Raw genomic sequence first — 24,791 nt, 5'->3', positions numbered from 1 at the left:
AGATCTCCTTTCAAGTTCCTTCAGGAGTTTTGGGTTTTCTTATGTTTTGTTATTTTTATGCTTTTGAGATGTTTTCTTTCATAAATATGAACTAAACCTCCTAAATATCTAAGGGGAATGAAACCTAAGACAGATCTTGTTACTATTATCTGAATTGTATGATAAATATTTGACTTGTTCTTAATTATGTGTTCTTAATTCTTGTTTTAATATTCCAGGATATTGATTCAAGTTAATGCTCTTATTCAAAGGAGGAATAGACCCTGTCTAAGAGTAAACTTGTCATAATTAAGCGGAGTTGATTGCACGCCTAGAGATAGGGTGACAATATTTTGTTGGATTAAGGTGAAACCTAATAAGGGAATCCATAGATCGAGTTAATGCAATTCTAGGGTGTTAATTAGAAAAAGATTTCAATTATTCAACCTAGGGTTAGACGTTATTAGTCTCGAGAGAGATAATAATATAACTTAGGGATTTCTATAGATCAAGTCAAATGAATAAATTGTTTGATTCAGAGTTAAATAACAAGTGAAGTCTAGGTAGATTTTTCCTTAGGTATTGTCTCAATCAATCGAATTTTCCCAAAAGTATTTTCCCAAGTTTTCTTTCTGTGCATTCTTAGTTAGTAATTAGTTTAGATAGCCAAACCTCTTAATTTTTTGGCTAGATAATAAACAGGAAGTAAATACTAGTACTCGTAGTTCCTTTGGGTTTGACAATCCAGTCTTGCTGAACTATACTACTATTCGATAGGTACACTTGCCTTAATCGTGATAATAAGTTAGTCTCAAGAACGATTCATTTATAAATATTTAAAACCTGTTACGAATATCACGCATCAAGTTTTTGGTGCCGTTGTCGGGAAACTAGGATATTAGGAAAACTCAATTTTTTTACTTTAGGCATTTACTTTATTTGCAATTTAAGTTTTTCTTTTCTTTTCTTTTCTAATTTTCTCTTATTTTATTCTGACAGGTTTTTCTAGTTTATGACCAGAAGAAACCCGTCAAGACCACTACTTTTTGAAGGTGAATTAGATTGCACAGTTTGTAGAAACCGGAGAAGAATAAGGTGAAGCTTAAGATACACAGAGAAAGAGCAAGAGGATGATATTCACACCACAACCGAGGAGATGGCCGACAACCAGGAAAATCCGATACCTCTTGCGATTGCCGCTGATCCAGTAAATCAAAATCATGCTCCACTCACTATGTATGATTATGCTAAACCACATTTAACAGGAACTGAGTCGAGTATAGTTAGGCCTGCTATTGCTGCAAATAACTTTGAACTGAAACCTAACACAATTCAAATGATACAGCAATATGTTCAGTTTGATAGTTTGCAGGATGAGGATCTAAACGCTCACTTGGCGAATTTTCTGGAACTATGCGATACCTTTAAAATCAATGGCGTCTCTGATGATGCCATTCGCCTTCGGTTATTCCCTTTTTCATTAAGGAACAAAGCTAAATAGTGGTTGAACTCATTACCACGAGGTTCAACCACTACTTGGGAACAAATGACTGAAAAGTTTTTATTAAAATATTTTTCACCGGCTAAAATAGCCAAATTACGTAATGATATCTCCTCTTTTTTACAGATGGATTTATAAACACTCTACGATGCATAGGAGAGATACAAGGACCTTTTGCGAAGATGCCCTGACCATGGATTACCACTCTGGTTACAGGTTCAAACGTTTCACAACGGCCTAAATCCTTCGACTTGGCAGATGATTGACGCAGCCGTTGGTTGAACTATCAATAATAAGACACCTGAGGTGGCTTACGAATTTATTGAGGAGATGTCACTGAATAACAATCAGTGGCAATTTATGAGGACAAAGTCGACGAAGGCTGCCGGTGTTTTCAACCTCGATGCGGTTACTATGCTATCTAACCAAGTAGAACTCTTAAATAAAAAGATTGACGGTTTTTGTGTGGTTCTACTCAGGTACATCCATTGATGAGGTGCGATTCGAATGGTGGAGGAGCATGCACAAAATATCAACCCTTCAACCCTAGTATCGAGGAGGAACAAGTCCAATATATGGGTAACAATAACTCTAGACCCCAAAATAACCCGTATAGTAACACTTATAATGCAGGTTGGAGGAACCATCCAAATTTATCTTAGGGCGGTCAAGGAAATCAAAGGCCACAACATCCTCCGGGTTTTCAACAACCACCTTACTAGCAAGAAAAGAAGCCGAACCTTGAGGAGATGTTAACAAAATTCATCTCGGTGTCAGAAACTCATTTTTAGAATACCGAGACAGCCCTTAAGAATCAACAAGCATCAATCCAAGGGCTCGAAACTCAGATAGGCCAACTCGTCGAACTAATTTTTGAACGACTACAAGGTAGTTTGCCGAGTAACACTGAATCTAACCCAAGGGAGCAAATCAATGCAATTACCATTCAAGATGCTGAAGGGTTAGTTGCACCTGAACTAGAACCGAAGCAAGAAACTGTGGTAAGTAAAGGTAAGGGTGAGGTGGACCACAATGACCAGAAATCAGTAAGTAAAGAATACAAACCTCGTGTGCCATACCCAAACGTGACAAGGAAAGACCGCACAGAAGAACAATTTGGTAAATTGCTTAAATTATTAATTTACCATTTATTGAAGCTCTTTCGCAGATGCCAAACGCAGTCAAATTCTTAAAGAAGCTTTTAAAAAACAAACGAAAGTTGGATGAGGCGTCACATGTGGAGTTGAATGCAGTTTGCTCAGCCATATTATAGAATAAGCTACCCAACAAATTGAAAGATCTAGGGAGTTTTATGACTCCTTGTTTAATTGGTAGTTTAGATGTTCATAATGCATTGGCTGACTTAGGGGCAAGCATTAATGTTATGCCTTATAAAATGTTTAAACAGCTAGGTCTTGGGAAACCTAAACAAACTAGGATGAGCATTCAATTGGCTGATAAAACCATTAGATTTCTTAGGGGTATCATTGAAGATGTTCTTGCTAAGATCGATAAATTTTAATACCCAGTAGACTTTGTTGTTCTAGATATGGAAGAGGATAGTAACGCACCGTTAATTTTAAGATGACCCTTTTTAGCAACTGTTAGAACCATTATTGATTTGGTACAGGTGAACTCACACTTCATGTGGGAGACGAAACAATCACCCTTCAAGCTCGTAATTCGAGTAACACATCAAAAATTGAAGGTGGTTGTATAAATCATTCTACTAGTACTGATCATGTGGTGAAACCCTCTGTGCAGGAAACAGTTACGAAGAACGCATATGAGCTGTGTTCAAACAACAACAAAGGACCTATTTATGAAGAACAAAGGCTCCAAATCGAGGAGCTAGATGAATGGCGGACACAGAAATCGAGAACACCCGATAAATCAAAACTGAGTCAGGACGAGCTCAATACCTTACCAAATTAACTTAAGGTTGGAGACAAAGTACTACTAGATGCAGCAAATCCTCGCATTACCATTTCTGAACCTGATGAAGTAATTCCTTTTACGGTACTCAGTATTTTCCCATATGGTACAGTCGAGGTAATTCATCTCAAATTCAGTACTTTTCAGGTAAACAATACTCGTCTTAAACCTGATGTTGATAAAGTTGATAGCAGGGATGAGGAGTGTAAACTCCTCCCACCACCTTGACCATGCAGAAGAGAGGTAAGTCTAGCTTAAGACTATAAATAAGCGCTTCTTGGGAGGCAACCTGAGCACTAACAATAATGACTTATTTAATTTCTAGTTTTTCACATCTAACCTACTAACTAAGTCTTAAAACACAGGGTTTTCCCATCCACACGGCTAGGCACATGAGCGTGCCTTAGGCCGTGTTCACACCCTAGGGGGAGACACGATCGTGCGATACGGCCGTGTGAAAATAGGGCAAGATTTTTCCCCAACACAGGATGCGATAGGTTGCCACGGCCGTGCCATATGGCCGTGGGTAAAACTGTTAGAACAACACGGGCGTGCGACACGCCCATGCCATCCACCTGTGGTCAACACTGTCAAAATGAACACGGGCGTGGGAGAAGCGAGCGAAGCAAGACACGGCCATGCGACATGGCCGTGTACACCAATGCGCTCATTTTCGAAAACCACGAAATGCACGGACTGAGATGAGAACACACGGGCGTGCCTTACGGCCGTGTGCCCCAATTTCTATATAAACACTTATTATTTATTTTATTTTTATCTCTAGATTTTGAAATTATTTCTTTTATTTCCTTTTAATACTATTTTATCCTGAGTTTTTACAATTTTTAATTTCTGCTATTTCATTACGAGTAATTATCCTGCTTTATATATTTCCTAAAAAGTTCTTGATTTTATCACAGTTATAAAGAGCTTCAAGCCTCACTATTACTTAGGAACTTGAAACTCCACTGGGAAAGATTCTCCACGACTGCCATGCCCTGCTCGACCATGACCATAGCTACCATGAGATATAATATTCTTTTGGCGCAGCACTTGTGAAACCCAACCTCTACCACTACCGGAGTATCCTCCTCCACCCTCATTAGTACCTTGGCCGATTACTTTCCATAACGCCAATTCAAAGAATCCATTCATAACTCAGGAAGTTTCATTTCTCTCCCTATCTTATGATTATAAATCTATCTTTTTCAATATATCTATCTTTGTACATTGAAGGCAATGTACATCTTAAATGTGGGGGGTCTTTTATATCATCATTAAAAATCCCTGGATTATGTCTTATTCTCGTGTGAATCACTCATATCACTATTAGAATGAATTTTAATTAATTTATGATTTTTATTGATATGTCTTGAATTAAAACATAGGCATTTATGCATTGAGTGTTTAAACTTTAAGACATTAGGGAATCAAGCATGATAAGTTGATTTTTGAAGAATTAAAAACTTTTAGGTTGTTTTTCCCAAGTTTAGGTATTATCTTGAGTTGAAATTCACAGGATTAAACATCAAAAAGCCATAATTTTTGTGAGATTTTGACCTTTTAGAGCATCTATTATTTCTTTCATGCTAATTTTTATTGTTGCTTTGAGTGCGTCAATATTGAATTGTTATTCTAGAACTTGCTTGATTATGCATGTCAAGACCACACCACTTGATTTGATATGTCAAGATGATAAAGGCACTTAGGTTTAACCCACTCACTCCACAAAAGCCTACCTTCATAATTAACCATTAGTGAAACCCTTTGAGCCTAACAAGCCATTAATTGATTCACCCTCAATATTAACCCATAACCCATTATTGTTGAAATCCCCTAATTTGATCCCTATTTTTTGTCGAGATTTAATTTGAACTAATTGCTTAGCTATGTTTTGCTCTTTTATGCATTTGACTTGTTCTTAAAAAAAAAACGAGTTTACTTCAATACATATTAGTTGTAATTCGTCGTTTTTAAGCTTGAATGTTAATTCCATATTCTGAGAAGAAGCTCATTTGTATTCAATTGATGACTAGTTGTTTTTCTAGCTAAGTGATTTTTTAATTCAATCTCGATTTTAACCTTTTCTTTCAGCTTGTGACCACACCCCCTAACCAAAGCCACAATATCTAAAAGACCTTTTTGATTGATGTATCAGCTCAATATATAGTGGTGGAGATTTGATTTTCAAGCAAGCCTATGGTAAGAACTTTTCATATTGACTAATGAGTGCTTTTATTGATATCCTTAAACACCTTGAGTGATTTGAGTGAATCTTTAGTGAGGATGTTAAACTCTGCAATATTTTGATCAAAGGTAATCACTTAGATAAGGGGAGACTCCTATGTTTTCGTGATAAAATGCTCAACTTGGAATGTTTGAAACTTCGATGAACTATTAGTTGAATTTTCAATGTATGAATACTGATGAATTATTTTGAGATATTATTGATAGGGATTATTTTCAATGTATAAATATGTGGTAAATTTGATTGATGAACATGTGTGAGGCTTTTAGGCCAAATTAAATTGAGACATGATATGTTTATCCCTTTACCTTGTGGCCTAATGAATATGAAAGGAGAAATGATTATGAAAGAGTAAAATTAGCATCAAAACAATTTTGGGCAGCAGCAGTAGTATAACTTTGAAAAATCACCAAGAATTGTGAAAATTGAATTAGAGGTTGAATAAAATATGAAATTAAATTTTATTGAGTCTAGTTCTTCAAAAAAAAATGGTGTAAGAAATGGAATTTTAAATTATGAGATATAGTAAATTTTGTGAGACAAGGTCAGAAGGATTTCAGGTTCCCCTATTTTGACTTTGGAAAACCATTAAAAATTGTAAAAATACAATTGGGGGTTTAAATTTATATGTTTAAATTCTTAATGGTCTATTTTCAAGAGAAACAAACGGGAACATCATCTGAATCCCGTACTATGAGATAAATAATTTTTAGTGAAGAAAGGTCGAAACTGTCAAACAACAGAACAGGGATGAAGTTGAAGAATTAACTATACTTATTGGCTAATCCATAAATTGTGGAAATTTTATGGTAGAAAGATATTTGAGTCTAGTCTTGGAAAAATAAATAGGATCTTAATTTAGAATTTTGTATCTCAAGATATAAATAATTTAGTGACTATGACTCAAGTGGACAGTTTTGTTATGAACAGTAAATATCACAATCATCCGTAATTGTTCTGAAATTTCTATGATACTTGATGATAATGGGATAATTTTACACTATGTTATGTGTATGATATTGTATAATTAATGTTGCTTATTATTTACATGCCAACTTACTAAGCTATATAACTTACCCCCTTCCTTTCTTTTTCCTATAGTGTCACAGATGCTAGCTCGGATTGGAGATCGTCGGAGATTCTATCACACTATCAAGATATTGAAGGTATAAATGAAATTGAACTTTGAGTCTATGGCATGTATAGAGAATTAGTCATTTGGTGTATGAGTCATTATGATTTGGCTAATTGTATTAGCTTGTGATGGCTAAAGGTTGGATGTAATTTGTAGCCATGCAAATTGACTTATATTAGCTAATTGATTGTAAGCCCATATAATTATGCATGCGCATATGTCAATGTTTTGTGATATGGTTTATATTTGCTTAATATATAATGGATGCGAGTTTATGATGCCTTTTGAATGTGAATTTAGCATGAAATGATTTGGTAAGGCATGATGTTATAATGCATGCTAGATGATGGTGTGAAAATGATATGTTATTGCTTGATGGTAGTTGTCTTGAAGGGATTTATATGCCATGAATTGTGTCATGTGATGTTGTGTGAATGTGGGCAAGTGAGGGTGGCAAAATGGCTAGGAAAATAGCCTTGTATTTGTCCACACGGGTAGACACACGAGCGTGTGTCTAGGCCGTGTGTAAGACACGGTCTACCCTCATGGGCTTGTGCCTTGGCCGTGTGACCTCATTTTGCAAATGACGTCATAAACAGAGAGTTACATAGGTTGAGGGCACGGGTGTGTCCCGAGCTACACGGATGTGTGTGACCACACGGCCTACCCACACGGATATGTCACTCTCCAAAGCATGAAAATTTTATAAGTGTTGTAAAATTTTTGAAAGTTCTCAGTTTAGTCCCGAACCATTCCCAACGTATGTTTTAGGCCTCGTGGGCCCATCTAAGGAACGATAGGCATATGTATGAATGGTTTTAATTTGGATGCATTTTTATGACCCAGTTTTGTATGTTTGCTTGTGTTTACGTCCAGTAGTGCCTCCTACCTTGTCCTGGCGTCGGACTTAGGTAAGGGGTGTTACATACCTAGCAACTGGTAGGACGTACGAGACTAGCACCCGGATCATATAAACACATAGGTTCCTAGTGACATGTCACTCGTATCCTATTATGTTCCTAAAGCTCAATCGAGAATTCTCACTAGTCTAAACTTTTTCGAATACATCCAATGAGTCAATCACAATTGATACAATATTAAAGCATTTAAAACATAAATATAATAATGCATTATTTACATACGAACTTACCTTGGTACAAAAATAGTAGAATTTCACCTAACCATTGAACACTTTGTTTTCCCCTCGATCTAGGTCCGAACCTAGTTTTTCTTGAACTGTAATGACAAATTTAACTCTTTTAATACTCAAATTATTCAATTTAGCCCAAAAATCATATTATGGAAAAATTACATTTTTGCCCCTAATGTTTCACATTTTTACAATTTAGTCCCTAGGCTCGTAAAATGAAATGTATTCAATTTCTTCAAAACCCAAGCCTAGCCGAACCATTTTCATACTTATAACAACCCACATTTTTCATTTAATCACACTTTCACTACTCATTTTTGTAACTTTTACAAATAGGTCCTTTTTGACATTTTTACTGAAAATCACTTAGCAAAAGTTGTTTATCTAACACCAGACATGCATTTTCTACCATTAGACATCAAAATAAACACATATCTATCATGGGTAAAAATTTGGACTTTGATTATTTCTTAAATTAGTGGTAGAAATAGACAGATCGGGTTACAACAACTTCAAAAAGGTAAAGAGCATTAAAAATGCAAGAACGGACTTACAATCGAGCTTGGAAGATGAAAAAACCCTAGCTATGTCTTCCTTTGGGATGTTCGTCCATGGGATAAGAAGATTAGCAAAAATTGGCGTTTATTTTGCTTATTAATTCATTTAATTACCAAATGACCAAAATGCCCTTTTTCTTAAAACATAAAATTCCTCTTACTTCATGTCCATTTATGTACACTAACTTAAAAAATGGTCTAATTTTATCTAAGGACCTTCAATTTAAAATTTCATGGCAATTAGACACCTCTAGCTTTTAAAACTCAAGTTTTGCACTTTTTACAATTTAGTCCTTTTTGCTAAATTGAGTGCTCAAACATCAAATTTTTGAAGGAAATTTTCACAGAATCATTCCATAAAATTGTAGACCATAAAAATATAAGAAAAATAAATTTTTTTGTGTTGGATTTGTGTCTCAAAACCATTGTTCCGACTAGACCCAAAATCGGGCTATTACACTATGTATGTGGCACTTTGGTGTGAGATTCCCAAGTATCCGATACTATTTCAAATGGTTCAAGGAGAAAAGATGATGGTATGAGGAATCATTTCAGGTACTCATGAAAAGTTTGGCAAGTAAGTGATAATTGATAAGTTCATATGAAAAGTAAGTGAAAGTTGATGAATTTATACATGATACATAAAATTATGGAAATGTGCAAATTGTTAAGTTGAATGTATTACTTACATTTACTTATGTTCTTTAAATTTTAAATGAATTGGCAAATTATACTTATTAATCATATGAACTTACTAAGCTACTAAAGCTTACTCTGTTTATTTTACCGTGTTTTATAGTGTTTTCAAAGCTAGCTCAGATTCAAGGATCGTCGGAGACTTCTTCACACTATCAAGCTAACGTTTTGGTACTTTTGAATCTATGTTTTTGAAATATATGACATGGAACTTTGGTCATTTTGGTATATGAGTTGATAATGATTTTGGTCATTTGAAATGGCTTGTAAATGTTAAATGCTTCTAGTTTTGTATATAGCCATGAGATTTGGCTTAAATTGGTTGGTTTGGTTGTGTATACATATGTGCTTATGGCTTTGGTTGTGTGTTTAATGATGGATATGTTATGCTTGTTGATGTTGGTATTAAGGGGTAATAAATGGTTGAGAATTGAATTTGGTATGCTTGTGAAATTAGGCTAAATGATGCAAAATTTGAAGGTGTTCATATTGATGAATTGAGTGGCATATCATGGTATTGATGTGTTTTAGATTGGTTGGTATTGAAATGGTATGAAATATTCTTGTATGAAGTTAATAGAATGCCTATTTTTATGCCATGAATTGTACAATTTGGTTTGGTGTAGGTTTGTGTAATTTGGGTGGCAAAATAGCTTGGTAAATAGCCTATTTTTGTCCACACGGGCAAAGACACGGCATGTGCCTTAGTCATGTGTGACACACAGTTATGTTACACGGCTGTGTGTCCCATGGTCTTGAAATAAAAACCAAGTCAGTATGCCCCACACGGCCTCACACACAGGCATGTGACCTTGAGATGCAAAATCGAGGCTAATTCGTTGGATACTTTTACTCCAAGAATTTGACCTTTAGATCCAAGATAGAAAAGGTGCTGAAAATCAAGTAGCTGATCATCTGTCGAGGTTGGAGCAAGATGAGGTAACTTGATCACATATGCCTATCAACGAGAATTCCCCAGATGAACACCTATTTGAGGTGAGTCGAATTCATGAAACACTTTGGTGTGCTTATTTTGCCAATTATCTTACATGCAGAATAATTCTTCAAGAAATGACATACAAACAAAGGAAGAAATTCCTTCATGATAGTCAGTATGATTTCTAAGAAGACCTATTTTTGTTTAAACAGTGTGTAGATAATATAATCTGAAAGTGTGTAGCTAAAAGTGAGATTGTTGAGATCTTATATCATTTCCATTCATCTCCAAGTGGGGGACACTTTGGTGGTGCGCGTACTGCAGCGAAGGTTTTGCAAGCAAGTTTCTTTTGGCCTACACTATTTAAAGATGCTTATGCCTATGCGAAGAACTGTGATAGATACCAAAGGAGAAGAAACATATCAATGAGGAATGAAATGCACTTAACAAATATCTTGGAGATTGAATTATTCGATGTATAGGGAATTGACTTTTTAGGCTCGTTTCCTTCTTTGTATGGGAACAAATACATCTTAGTTGCTGTGGACTATGTATCCAAGTGGGTTGAAGCTGAAGCGTACCCTACAAACGATGCTAATGTAGTCACGTGACTCCTACATAAGCATGTGTTTACATGATTTGGGATATCAAGAGCTATTATTCGTGATGAAGGTTCTCATTTTGTTAACAAGTGGCTTAAGTGGTTGCTTGAAAAATATGATGTGAAGCACAAGATTGCTACTGCTTATCACCCCTAGTCCAATGGGCAAGTTGAAAGAGTGAACCATGAAATCACAGGTATCCTTGAAAAGGTAGTACGCCCTAGCAGAAAAGATTGGCCTCGAAGGCTCGATGATGCATTATGGGCTTATCAACAGCATTTAAGACGCCGTTAGGAATAACTCCTTATCGGTTTGTTTTTGGGAAGGGATGTCATTTCCCTTTAGAGTTGGAGAATAGAGCTCACTGGGCTTTGAAGAAGTTGCATTTTGATCTTAAGTAAGCTAGTGAGAAAAGGATGTTACAATTGGATGAGTTGGAAGAGCTGAGGTTTTTTTCCTATGAGAATACCAAAATGTATAAAGAAAGATAAAAAAGATGGCATGATAGTCATATACGACCTCGCGAGTTTAAATAAGGTCAGAAGGTTTTGTTGTTTAATTCAAGGCTGAAGTTATTTCCTGGGAAGCTAAAATCCTGATGGAAAGGACCTTATACCATCTATCGAGTTTATCCTTATGGAACTGTTGAATTATACGACAATTATAGAGGTATGTTTAAAGTCAATGGTCAACGTCTCAAACATTATTGGGATGGTGACGTTAAGCGAGTTGAATCCTCGTTCAAATTAACAAACCCTTGATTTTTCATGAACTTGTTTTGTAAATAAATAAATAATTAGGATTTATTTTCTTAATTTAGTACATTTAGTTAATTCTGTCTAAAGAGATTGGAACTTAAGCGGGACCATTGTGACCCCTCCAACCTTTCCTGGGAATTAATTTAATGTAATTTATTGAGAAGAAATTTTCTAATTAAGATTTAAAATGTTTTTTTAGTTTCATTTTTTTTGTTTAAATTTTAAATTTTTATGTTAATAAAGGGGGTCAAATTTGGCCCAAGTACTAATCAGTTTTTTTAGTAAGATACAGTCTGAATTTGAGGCCCAAGACAACAAAAAGAGGGAAAACTCCACACCTATTGCTGCCACTTCCATTGCTTGCCGCCCAAGTAACCCTAATGTAGCTAAGTTTTTGCTACATGTTGCCCTATTTTTTCCCTATATAAACCCCTTTTCATTCTACTATTTTTCATATCCTTCAAAGCTATTTGCTTAAACCCCAAAAATCCTTAAACTTTTCTCTTGTGCCGTCAACCTCAAATCCCGAAAGAAACCCTAGTTCTCCTCCCCTTTTGCTGAAATCTCCTATAACCGCCACAAAGGGATCGCCAGAGCAAGAACATCGCTGCCGTACGTAGCCGCTATCGTCGTCACACACCACCATTACTGTCGCACACTGCCTTCACCGCCGCAACCTGTTCACCATCGCAAGGTTTGTCAAAGTAGATCCTACCCACTTGTCGATTTCTCTTCTTCCCTTATAAGCAGAACTTTGCCGAATTTTCGGGAAAATACCATGTCTCACAAAAGAACTAAATCTTCAACGACTACTCCTAAAAACCCGATTGTGATCGATGAAGAAGTAAAAGAGAGATTTGATTCAATTTTCAAGCATCAACCTATGATGTCGGAAAAAGTTTTTAACTTGAATAGTAATGATTTGATGGTTGTCCCTGTGCTAATTAGAAAGACAATCAACGCTCTCAAGTGGAATGATTTTGTGATGCTCGTTCGCTTCCTGATGATGAACTAGTTCGAGAGTTCTATGCAAGTTTGACACATAAGATGCTACTGAGGTCATCGTTTGGAAGAAAAAGGTACCTCTTACTTCTAAGTCCATCAATGATTTGTCTAACTTACCTGATGTTGAAGAAGATGAGTACTACCCTATGATGAACAACAAAAATTGGGATTTTCTGGAACAAGTACTTAATGTTGTGGCAAATTTGGGATCCTAATGGATTATAAGAAAGTATGGAAGCCATTTTTGTCAAAGGGAATACCTAAAACCAGTAGCAAAGGTATGGTTTTATTTTGTTCACAATAGTTTTATACATATCTCACGTAGTTCCACCATCTCGATAGAACGAATGCTCTTGTTATATACAATCTTGACAGAAAAGTCCATTAATGTTGGGAAAATTATTCTCAAGGAGATTTATGACTGTACTAAAAAGAAGACAGAAAGTCCTTATTTTCCATCATTAATCACTTCACTTTGCTTAAGGGCCCATGTTAAAACACAAGCGAATTTGAAGGGGCAATATGTCCGAGGGTGCATTACAAGTCATGATCTTGAAAGGTTAGTAGAGAAGGTGTATGAGTTGAATCAAGGTGAGCAAGAAGAACCAACTGAGCTAGATATTGAGGAGTCAACAAATGAAATTGAAACTGAATCAGTTACGGCACTGAAGAAGAAGAATCTGATAAGGAACCGAACAGTCCTAAACCAGTTGAAGGATATAAAAACCCTAAACCAAGGGTTGAGCCAAAAGAAGAACCAGTCAAGCTAAGTGTTGAACCTGAATATACAGCTCCCATGCCAACTTTTGCAAGTACTTCAAGGAAATCAGAGTTGTCAATGTTGATGGATATGTGCAAGTTCATGCACAATCAACAACAAACTCACTAGAAATTTGCAAAAATTAGAGAAGATTCGATTTGAAATACTTTTAAGAATATCTCTAACACTTTTGTCCCTGAGTTCCAAGATGCTATCTTTGAGACATGGACAGAAGATACTGATTATACAAGCGAGAATGAGCTAAGGAAGACAAGGGGAATGAGTCAGAAAAATAAAATGGGGGTTCTTGTCTTTTTATTTATTTATTTTAGGTCTTTAGGAATTTGTTTCTTTAGTAACTAGGATTTAATTTTTGCAAAATAAAACATAGCAAAGCATGAATAAATGCTTCTTTAAAAAGAAAAAGACTCAATGATGTGGCAATGGGAATGAACATGCCTAGGATTGGATTATGAAGAAAGACTTGGTATTTAAGCAGTCTTAATGTCTCACCTTTCTTTCTTTTTATCCCTACCTGATGTTTAGTTTTCATTCATTACTTTGTTCTTACAATGAGGACATTACTTCTTTTTAAAGGGGGTAAGGCTAATAATTGCTCAAAATCTTTAAAATTTTCAAGTATGTTTCAATCATTTCTTTCATGATTATGCTTTAATAAATGAATGTTTAGAGAAATTCTTTGTTAATGAGATAGCTTGTACGCAAGCATGAATGATGATTTTATCTGAGTGATTGTATGTTATCATGAAGAATGGAATGATTATATGATCTTAGTTTTAGGTAATGTTTGCCACGAAAACTTAGTTTCTTTTGAGATTAGACATGCATGAAGGTTTATATCTTTAGAATTGACTTAGTAACTTTATTGAGGTGAAATCTTAAGAGACATAAAAATCTAAAATGATATAGGCACTATTTCTTTGGATCGTTTGAGCCTTTTCAAGCCCACCTTATGATATTAGACCCTTGAAACTATAATTTTGAGCTTAAAAGGCCTGTTTATTGCAGTGAACCTACATTACAAGCCATATCTCCATCTTTTGAAGTTATCCTAATTTTGTGCACCCGTCTTAACTAAAGTTGTCTTGCTAAATGACATTTGAGGAAATTTTCAAAGGATGTACGTGTTCATGCTTAAAAAAAAGCGAAGAAAAGTTTGCTCAGTTTCCACAAAGAAAAATGTATGAGCATGAGTTTAAAATAAGTTTGGGGGTATTCCAAAGGTTCACTTAAAGAAAAAGGCTGTATTTCAAAAAATCCAAGACAAAATTAAAGGTTAAGATTTTGAAACCGAAATGTCTCATCTCTTAAAATCCCTACCTTTAATCGAGCCCCATTACAACCTTATAAAAGACCTATCGGTTTGATGATTATGTCGCCTACATTAGTGGAGAGGGAGTTCTAAGTTCAACATATGAAGATCATAAATAAGCCTTATGACTATTTTGCTTGATTGAGGGGAAATTATGTTGAATGAAGAATATTATCTATGGCTGTGACATATATACATACTATGATTCATGTTAGCATATCTTGAAACTTAGTATAAAATGTTCAAAATGTTTGCGTATGATTTACTTGTTAATAAAGAAGATCTATGAGCATGAATTTATTAATACATGATTATGGGGCAAGGATTGATGCTGCTTACACTTTTAGCAATTTTGCTTTAGCGAAACCTTATGCTGTGCTTGAACATTACTTGGGATGAGCAATGATTTAAGTTTGGGGGTGTGTAATGTAACACCCCGAACCCGAAACCGACATCGGAGTCGGACACGAGGTGTTAACTGGCTTTAACCCCTTACAAAATTTATTTTCCAGACACTGCCCAATCTGTGTACTAGTCGTTTTAAAAAAAATCATATCTTGAGTTTCGTAACTCAAAAATCAATTTTGTAATTTTTCCCAGAAACTAGACTCATGTGCCCATCTATGTATTTTTTTCTATAATTTTTGGTTGGGCCAATTAGTACAGTTTATTAGTCAAAGTCCCCCAAGTTGCAGGGGTCGACTACACTGACCTTTGCCCATTACGACTTGGATATATCCCTGCACGGGGCTTCAATACTGGTGCCGTTTGTTTCTATGAAAACTAGACTCAGAGAGGAATCTGTACATATATGGTACGACCCCTAATTATCTCTGGTTAATTTATAATGAATTTCCAAAGTCGGAGCAGGGAATCCAGAAACCGTTCTGGCCCTGTCCCACAAAAATCTGATTATCTCTTAATATACTGCCCATATGATCATTTCGTTACTTCCTCATGAAAGCAGACTCATCGAGCTTCGATTACATAATTTATTCATCAATTAATTCCACTCCTACTATTTTTAGTGATTTTTCAATCTCATAACACTGCTGCTGCCAGCATCTGTTACGAAAGTAACTAGGTCCATTTCATGCCTACCCTTGATCCAACTCAATCGAACATTCGTGCCATTTTCGCATGGCTTAAAGTTTACATGCCATAATTCAAACACAACGTACTAGCTTATACATGCCAAATGATCTTCTAAGCACACTAAGAAGAAAGTACCAAAACTTGCTATCCGGTGTGATGACTTCGATGACGGCCCGACCCCGCAAAAAAAATCGATGAGTCCAAGCAACCTATAATGGGTGACAAGGAAACACCGGGTGAGTTTATAACTCAGTAAGTCATAAGCAATGCTCTACTATACATCAATAACATTATCACAAGAGGAACAAAATGGAATGAGACAATTTACTCCATCCATACCGAACCATGCCATAGTTCCTCCAACCTATCGATTCAATTTCATATCAATTCATGCATTCACAACTCATATACTCATCAATAGGACATTGAAGCATTTTCATAAATCAATTTATTTTCGTTACAATCAAACAACAAAACGGCCTTTCACCCATCCTACGATAAATTTCTTTTATGTACGTGACTTCAAGTATAGTTGTCACATAGGTTCAACTTACCGAGCTCAACACCAAGTACAAGCATAGCACATACTAGTCATGTACTCAAGACACTTACCCGATCCGCTGTCCGCGATCGACTCAATAGTGTCGCACCCATAGTGTCCATAATGATTCACGAATGTATATCGAGTCCGCACACTCAGTGCTATATAATCAACTCGCACACTTAGTGCTACATAATCAAATCGCACACTTAGTGCTACATAGTTAGACTCGCACACTTAGTGCCGCATGGTCAATTCGCACACTTAGTGCATCATATTCATTTCGCACACTTAGTGCTGTACAATTTAATCCCGCGCACTTAGCGCCAATCTCATGGTCATAAATGGTTATCCCGCACGTTTAGTGCCGAGATCAACAACTCAGTACATCTTACCTCTTTTCATTCATTCAACAATTTCATCATCACATACGTACATGCATATATATATATATATGTATATTTATTCATTCCAATCAGCATCAATACATACACATTATGACCATTTAAAATAACACCCACTACATGCTTAATGACTTACTTTATGTTGGGTAAAATAATTCCGAGTCGGCTACTCGATGACCTTCGATTTCCCCTTGTTGGACGCCTCTCCTTTAGGTTCTTGAGCTTAAATAATACAAATAAGAGTATTCAATATTTAACCCAATAACATGTATTTATTTATCATATTCGACAATCATACATCATTAAATTTTTCAAACCAAGACGTCATTATATGACTACATATACACATATCCATATACTTAAGCTCAATAATTATAATGTAATATCATGTACCCACCTTAAGTATATTGCCGAATATACTTAATCATACATGCACCTAACCAAAACAATTTCCTAAAATCTTCATATCATTTATACACTAGGCCGATTGCTCTCACCAAGTTCACCTATTTTCTTCAACAATTCCTTCATTGTTCAAGCACATATTCGGCTAAGAAATGGCAATTTTTAGCAACCTTCGATTTAGTACCTAACTTTTACCACATATCAAATAACTTACTTCCTTACTCATGTGACCACATATATTCGGTCATGCATGCACACATAAAATCAATTTGAAGACTCTATCAATCCAACATACAATCGGCATCTTCATCCACCATTCTACCAAGCATGTAATATTCAAACACAACCAAACTCACATTCGGCCCTAGCTCATAACAAGGTAGCCGATTCTTCTTTTTTTTTTTATATAGTTCAACCACTCCTCTATCATCATTCACCTAACTTTAACATGAAACAACAAAACTCACCATTTCTCATCCAAATAACATGAACAACAACCATTCCTTGAACACTTTCTCATGACCGATTGCTCATGTTATCAACAAGATTCAAGGTTTGAACATGGGCTATTTAAAACATGCATGCATCTCTAAGACAACATTAAACATACCTTGGTCTAAAGGACCACCTTGGCCGAATCTTGTTTCCCCTTCTTCCTCTAGTTAGAACAATTGCAAAAGAAAGAAAATATGAACACTCCTTCTTCCCTCCTTGTTAAGCATTCAAACTCCCTCATTTTTCATGCCACAACATCAAACACTCTCCCTAGGCAAGCAATGGCCGAATCCCCCCCCAAGTTCTTTTCTCCCCTTCTTTTTCTTGGTTTTTCGGCTAGGTGATGGCAAGTATGACACCCTTTTTTTTTTCCCTTTTCTATTATTAATCCCATCATTTGTTCACCAAAGAAACATTTTAAATTAGAATGAGTGGAGCATTATCACTCCTTGGCCGGCCACCCATCATCTTTTGGGCAATTTGACATGCAAAACCACTCTTTTTGGTACATGCACTAATAGACCATTTGAATTAGACTATCATATGTTTACAATGTCTCAAATTGATCCCAATTAATAATTTCTCATGCAATTGGTAAAATTAGGGAGTGAAACTTCCACATACTCATGTTCACACATAATAAGCATAGAATATAGCAAGTAATTATTTTTACGACTCGGTCTTGTGGTCCCGAAACCACTTCCCGACTAGGGTAAATTTTGGGCTGTCACAACTCTCCCCCCCTTAAGAAATTTTCGTCCCCGAAAAGCTTACCGGTAAATAGGTTTGGGTATCGTTCTTTCATCGAACTCTCGGTTTCCCAAGTAGCTTCCTCGATCCCGTGTTTGAGCCATAACACCTTTACTAACGGAACCCTTTTGTTCCGCAACTCCTTCACTTCACGAGCTAGGATACACATCGGCTCTTCTTCATAACTCATATCGGCTCGAATTTCAACCTCCGACGGACTAATTAGGTGCGAAGGATCAGACCTATAGCGTCGAAGCATCGAAACATGAAAGACACCGTGTATCCTTTCAAGTTCAAGGGGCAAAATCAATCTATATGCAACCGGCCCCACTCGTTCAGAGATTTCGTACGGCCCAATGAATCTCGGGCTCAACTTGCCTTTACGGCCAAACCTAAGTACCTTTTTCCAAGGCGAAACTTTAAGGAACACTTTATCTCCCACCTGATATTCAATGTCCTTCCGTTTAAGATCCGCATACGATTTCTGACGATCTGTGGCTACCTTCAGACTTTCACGGATTACCTTTACCTTCTGTTCGGCATCTCTAATCAAATCAACTCCGAAAATTTTACTTTCACCGAGCTCGGTCCAAAACAATGGCGTACGGCATTTACGACCGTACAGAGCCTCGTAAGGTGCCATCTTAATACTTGATTGGAAACTATTGTTGTAAGCGAATTCGATCAAGGGTAAATACCGTTCCCATGTACCACTAAACTCGAGGATGCAACATCTCAACATATCCTCAAGTATCTGAATTATCCGCTCGGATTGACCATCGGTTTGTGGATGAAAAGCGGTGCTAAAATGCAGCTTGGTACCCAAAGCTTCTTGCAATTTCTTCCAAAATCGCGAGGTGAATCTCGGATCTCTATCCGACACGATAGAAATAGGTACTCCATGTAATCTCACAATCTGAGTAACATACAGTTCGGCTAGTTTATCCAATGAAAAATCCGTACGTACGGGGATAAAGTGAGCCGACTTAGTCAGCCTATCAACGACAACCCAAATCGCATCCTTCTTACTTGCGGACAATGGCAGTCCGGACACAAAGTCCATTGTGACTCGGTCCCATTTCCACTCGGGTATCATGATCGGCTGAAGTAATCCTGAAGGCACTTGATGTTCCGCTTTCACTTGTTGACATATTAAACATCTCGAAACAAAGTCAGAGATGTCTCGCTTCATACCATGCCACCAAAACCGACGTTTCAAGTCGTTGTACATTTTCGTGCTCCCCGGGTGAATTGACATTCGGCTACAATGGGCTTCGTTCAGTATCATCGGAATGAGTTCCGAATTCCTTGGAACGCACAAACGACTTCTAAACCTCAAACAACCATCATCATCAATCTGAAACTCCGATTCCTTGTTCGGAACACACTCAACTCGCTTTACAACCAATTCATCATCAACTTTCTGAGCTTCACGAATTTGATGAGTCAATAATGGTTTGGCTTTTAATTCAGCTGCTAACACATTGTCAGGTAGAACAGACAAGTGTACATTCATCGCTCGCAAAGCAAACAGTGATTTCCGGCTTAAGGCGTCCGCAACCACATTAGCCTTTCCCGGGTGGTAATCAATGACAAGCTCGTAATCCTTCAACAACTCAAGCCAACGTCTTTGTCGCAGATTCAAGTCTCGTTGAGTCATCAAATATTTGAGACTTTTGTGATCCGAAAACACATGGCACTTCTCGCCAAACAAATAATGTCGCCATATTTTTAGTGCAAACACAATGGCGGCTAGTTCGAGATCATGGGTCGGATAATTTCTCTCGTGTGGCTTCAATTGTCTTGACGCATAGGCCACAACTCGACCTTCTTGCATCAACACGCAACCCAACCCAAGTAGGGATGCGTCACTATAAACGACAAACTCCTTACCCGATTCGGGTTGTACCAAAATTGGAGCTTCAGTCAGATGAGTTTTCAGTTGATCGAAGCTTTTCTGACATTTCTCCGTCCATTCGAACTTAACATCCTTCTGAAGTAGCTTCGTCATTGGTGTGGCTATCATCGAGAAACCTCTGACAAATCGTCGGTAATAACCGGCGAGCCCTAGAAAGCTCCGGACTTCGGTAACATTTCTCGGAGGCTTCCAGTTAAGTATGGCTGAAATTTTGCTCGGGTCAACTCGAATACCCGATGCGGATACCACATGACCCAAGAAGCTAACCTCTCTTAACCAGAACTCACACTTACTGAACTTAGCATATAACTGCTTATCCCGCAAAATTTGCAATACTTGCCTCAGATGCTCAGCATGTTCGGTCTCATCTCTTGAATAGACCAAGATGTCATCAATAAACACAACTACGAACCGATCCAAATACGGCCTGAAGATCCGATTCATCAAATCCATAAACACCGCAGGGGCATTAGTGAGCCCAAACGGCATCACTAAGAACTCGTAGTGACCGTACCTCGTTCTGAAAGCAGTTTTGGGTACGTCCGAATCTCGAATCCGCAACTGATAATAACCCGATCTCAAATCTATCTTTGAAAACACCGATGCTCCCTTTAATTGATCGAACAGATCATCAATACGCGGTAACGGATACTTATTCTTTATCGTCACTTTATTCAGTTGACGATAATCAATGCACAACCTCATGGTTCCGTCCTTCTTTTTCACGAACAATACTGGTGCACCCCAAGGTGAGAAACTCGGTCGGGCGAAACCTCTATCCGTCAATTCTTGCAACTGAGCTTTCAACTCTTTCAACTCGGTTAGTGCCATGCGATATGGAGCGATCGAAATAGGCGTAGTTCCAGGTACAAGCTCAATACCAAACTCTACCTCCCGAACAGGTGGCAAACCCGGTAACTCTTCAGGAAAACATCCGGGTATTCACAGACCACTGGCACCGATTCGGGTTTCTTTTCTAACTCCTTGTCATCAAGTACATACGCGAGGTATGCTTCGCACCCTTTCCTTACATATTTCTGGGCCAACATTGCTGATATTACAGCTGGCAACCCCCTTAAGTCCGCAGACTCAACTCGGATTATTTCGTTATTTGCGCACCTCAAGTCGATAGTCTTGCTTTTGCAATTTACAACCGCATCATGCGCGGTTAACCAATCCAAACCAAGAATAACATCAAACTCGTCGAACGGCAAAAGCATCAAATCAGCCGGAAAACAGGATTCTCGGATTATTAGAGGGCATCTCTTACACACTTTATCAACAAGTACGCATTGGCCCAAAGGGTTTGATACTCGAATTACGAGCTCAGTAGACTCAACAGGTAGAGTCTTACTGGTTGCTAAGGTTTCGCATACATATGAATGAGTAGAACCAGGGTCAATCAATGCAATCACATTAGTATCAAAGAGAGTGAAGGTACCAGTGATGACGTCGGGGGAGGATGCCTCCTCTCGTGCGCGAATGGCATATGCTCTAGCAGGAGCACGGTTCTCGGTGCGATCGGCCGTATCAGAAGCCCCCCTCTGACTACCACCCCTGCCTCCAAAAGTTCTCGGTGGTCTACCTCTAGATGTCACTCCACTAGGTCTTGCACCTTGAATCTTATTCTTCTCATCCAGCTCCGTGCAATCTCTAATGAGATGGTCCTTCGAACCGCACCCGTAACAGGCCCTGCTAGTAGACTTGCCCCAACATTCACCTAGGTGTCGTCTTCCACATTGGGGACATTCAGGTTTCTCGTGACGATTATTGCCCACACTAGCTACCGAAGTAGCTCGGCAGCCCATCGATGGTCTTGCCCTGATGGAAATTCCCGCAGTCGCCCTCGACTTATTAATGTCCTCCCTGAACTTCTTCACAGCTGAGAACGGAGCTTTACCCGTCGATCTTTTACGATAATCTCTAGCTTCAAATTCAGCCTTCCTCTTCTCCTTTCCAAGTTCCTCCGCCTTGCAGGCTCGTTCGACTAGTGTTACAAATTCCTTTATTTCCAAAATACCCATTAGTAGCTTTAAATCTTCATTCAATCCTTCCTCAAATCTTTTGCACATAGCAACCTCATCAGCTACACACTCCCGGGCATACCTACTAAGTCTTACGAATTCATGTTCGTATTCAGATACAGTCATACGGCCTTGCTTGAGTTCCAAGAACTCCTTACGCTTCTGATCAATGAACCGCTGGCTAATAAATTTCTTCCGGAATTCCGTTTGAAAGAAGTCCCAAGTTACTCGCTCGTTCGGGACTATGGAAATCAAGGTCCTCCACCAATAGTAGGCTGAGTCTCGCAACAAGATACAGCACATTTTAGACATTCATCGGGTGTGCATGACAATTCATCGAACACCCGAATGGTGTTATCAAGCCAGAACTCGGCCCTTTCGGCATCATCAGTTACTATGGCCTTGAACTCCTCGGCCCCACGCTTCCTAATCAAGTCTACCGGTGGCTTACTCAGCCTCACAGGATCAGCGACTGATGGCATTACAGGCTCTTGGGGTGGATTATTCAAATTTGGGAATTGTTGGACAGCCGGGTTGGCTCGGGCATACTGCGCGACCCACTCATTCATCATGGTAAAGAAGGCTTGTTTAGCCCCCTCACCTTGATTATTCGCAGATGACTGAGGTTCAACAGGCAGCGTCCCTTGTGCAGGAGCAGCCGCTACGCTCTCAACGTCATCCGCTAGGGTTCTTTCTTCACCGGGATCCATTTACTAATCAAGACAAAAACATTTCAACCGTCAGAAGTCATCACCCTTTTAAACATTAACATTATGGCATGTATAGCTAGACTCATACGTGCTATGGTAGTCCTAGAACCGACTAAACCATAGCTCTGATACCAATAAAATGTAACACCCCGAACCCGAAACCGACATCGGAGTCGGACACGAGGTGTTAACTGGCTTTAACCCCTTACAAAATTTATTTTCCAGACACTGCCCAATCTGTGTACTAGTCGTTTTAAAAAAAATCATATCTTGAGTTTCGTAACTCAAAAATCAATTTTGTAATTTTCCCAAAAACTATACTCATGTGCCCATCTATGTATTTTTTCTAGAATTTTGGTTGGGCCAATTAGTACAGTTTATTAGTCAAAGTCCCCCAAGTTGCAGGGGTCGACTACACTGACCTTTGCCCATTACGACTTGGATATCTCCCTACACGGGGCTTCAATACTGGTGCCGTTTGTTCTATGAAAACTAGACTCAGAGAGGAATCTGTACATATATGGTACGACCCCTAATTATCTCTGGTTAATTTATAATGAATTTCCAAAGTCGGAGCAGGGAATCCAGAAACCGTTCTGGCCCTGTCCCACAAAAGTCTGATTATCTCTTAATATACTGCCCATATGATCATTTCGTTACTTCCTCATGAAAGCAGACTCATCGAGCTTCGATTACATAATTTATTCATCAATTAATTCCACTCCTACTATTTTTAGTGATTTTCAATCTCATGACACTGCTGCTGCCAGCATCTGTTACGAAAGTAACTAGGTCCATTTCATGCCTACCCTTGATCCAACTCAATCGAACATTCGTGCCATTTTCGCATGGCTTAAAGTTTACATGCCATAATTCAAACACAACGTACTAGCTTATACATGCCAAAATGATCTTCTAAGCACACTAAGAAGAAAGTACCAAAACTTGCTATCCGGTGTGATGACTTCGATGACGGCCCGACCCCGCAAAAAATCGATGAGTCCAAGCAACCTATAATGGGTGACAAGGAAACACCGGGTGAGTTTATAACTCAGTAAGTCATAAGCAATGCTCTACTATACATCAATAACATTATCACAAGAGGAACAAAATGGAATGAGACAATTTACTCCATCCATACCGAACCATGCCATAGTTCCTCCAACCTATCGATTCAATTTCCATATCAATTCATGCATTCACAACTCATATACTCATCAATAGGACATTGAAGCATTTTCATAAATCAATTTATTTTCGTTACAATCAAACAACAAAACGGCCTTTCACCCATCCTACGATAAATTTCTTTTATGTACGTGACTTCAAGTATAGTTGTCACATAGGTTCAACTTACCGAGCTCAACACCAAGTACAAGCATAGCACATACTAGTCATGTACTCAAGACACTTACCCGATCCGCGTCCGCGACGACTCAATAGTGTCGCCCATATGTCCATAATGATTCACGAATGTATACGAGTCCGCACATAGTGCTTATATCAACTCGCACACTTAGTGCTACATAATCAATCGCACACTTAGTGCTACATAGTTAGACTCGCACACTTAGTGCCGCTGGTCAATTCGCACACTTAGTGCATCATATCATTTCGCACACTTAGTGCAACATAGTCGAATCGCACACTTAGTGCGTACAATTTAATCCCGCGCACTACGCCAATCTCTGGTCAAAATGGTTATCCCGCACGTTAGTGCCAGATCAAAACTCAGTACACTTACCCTTTCATCATCAACAATTTCATCACACATACGACATGAATATATATATGATATTATTCATTCCAATCAGCATCAACATACACATATGACCATTTAAATAACACACTTA

At 37.9% G+C, this 24,791-nt stretch overlaps 1 non-coding gene across 1 annotated transcript; it reads right to left on the bottom strand.

Annotated features, from left to right (window-relative positions):
* Positions 1-1,574: 1,574 nt before the first annotated feature.
* LOC121205362 (small nucleolar RNA R71) lies at positions 1,575-1,680 on the bottom strand. The gene has a single exon (XR_005900443.1). It is a non-coding gene; the product is annotated as a small nucleolar RNA R71 (small nucleolar RNA).
* Between the last annotated feature and the right edge of the window lie 23,111 nt (positions 1,681-24,791).

Source organism: Gossypium hirsutum, chromosome A08, assembly GCF_007990345.1.
Source record: "Gossypium hirsutum isolate 1008001.06 chromosome A08, Gossypium_hirsutum_v2.1, whole genome shotgun sequence".
NCBI classification, from domain to species: Eukaryota; Viridiplantae; Streptophyta; class Magnoliopsida; order Malvales; family Malvaceae; genus Gossypium; species Gossypium hirsutum.
The sequence above is the reverse complement of the archived record's forward strand: the minus strand, read 5'-3'. Positions and strand labels throughout refer to the sequence as shown.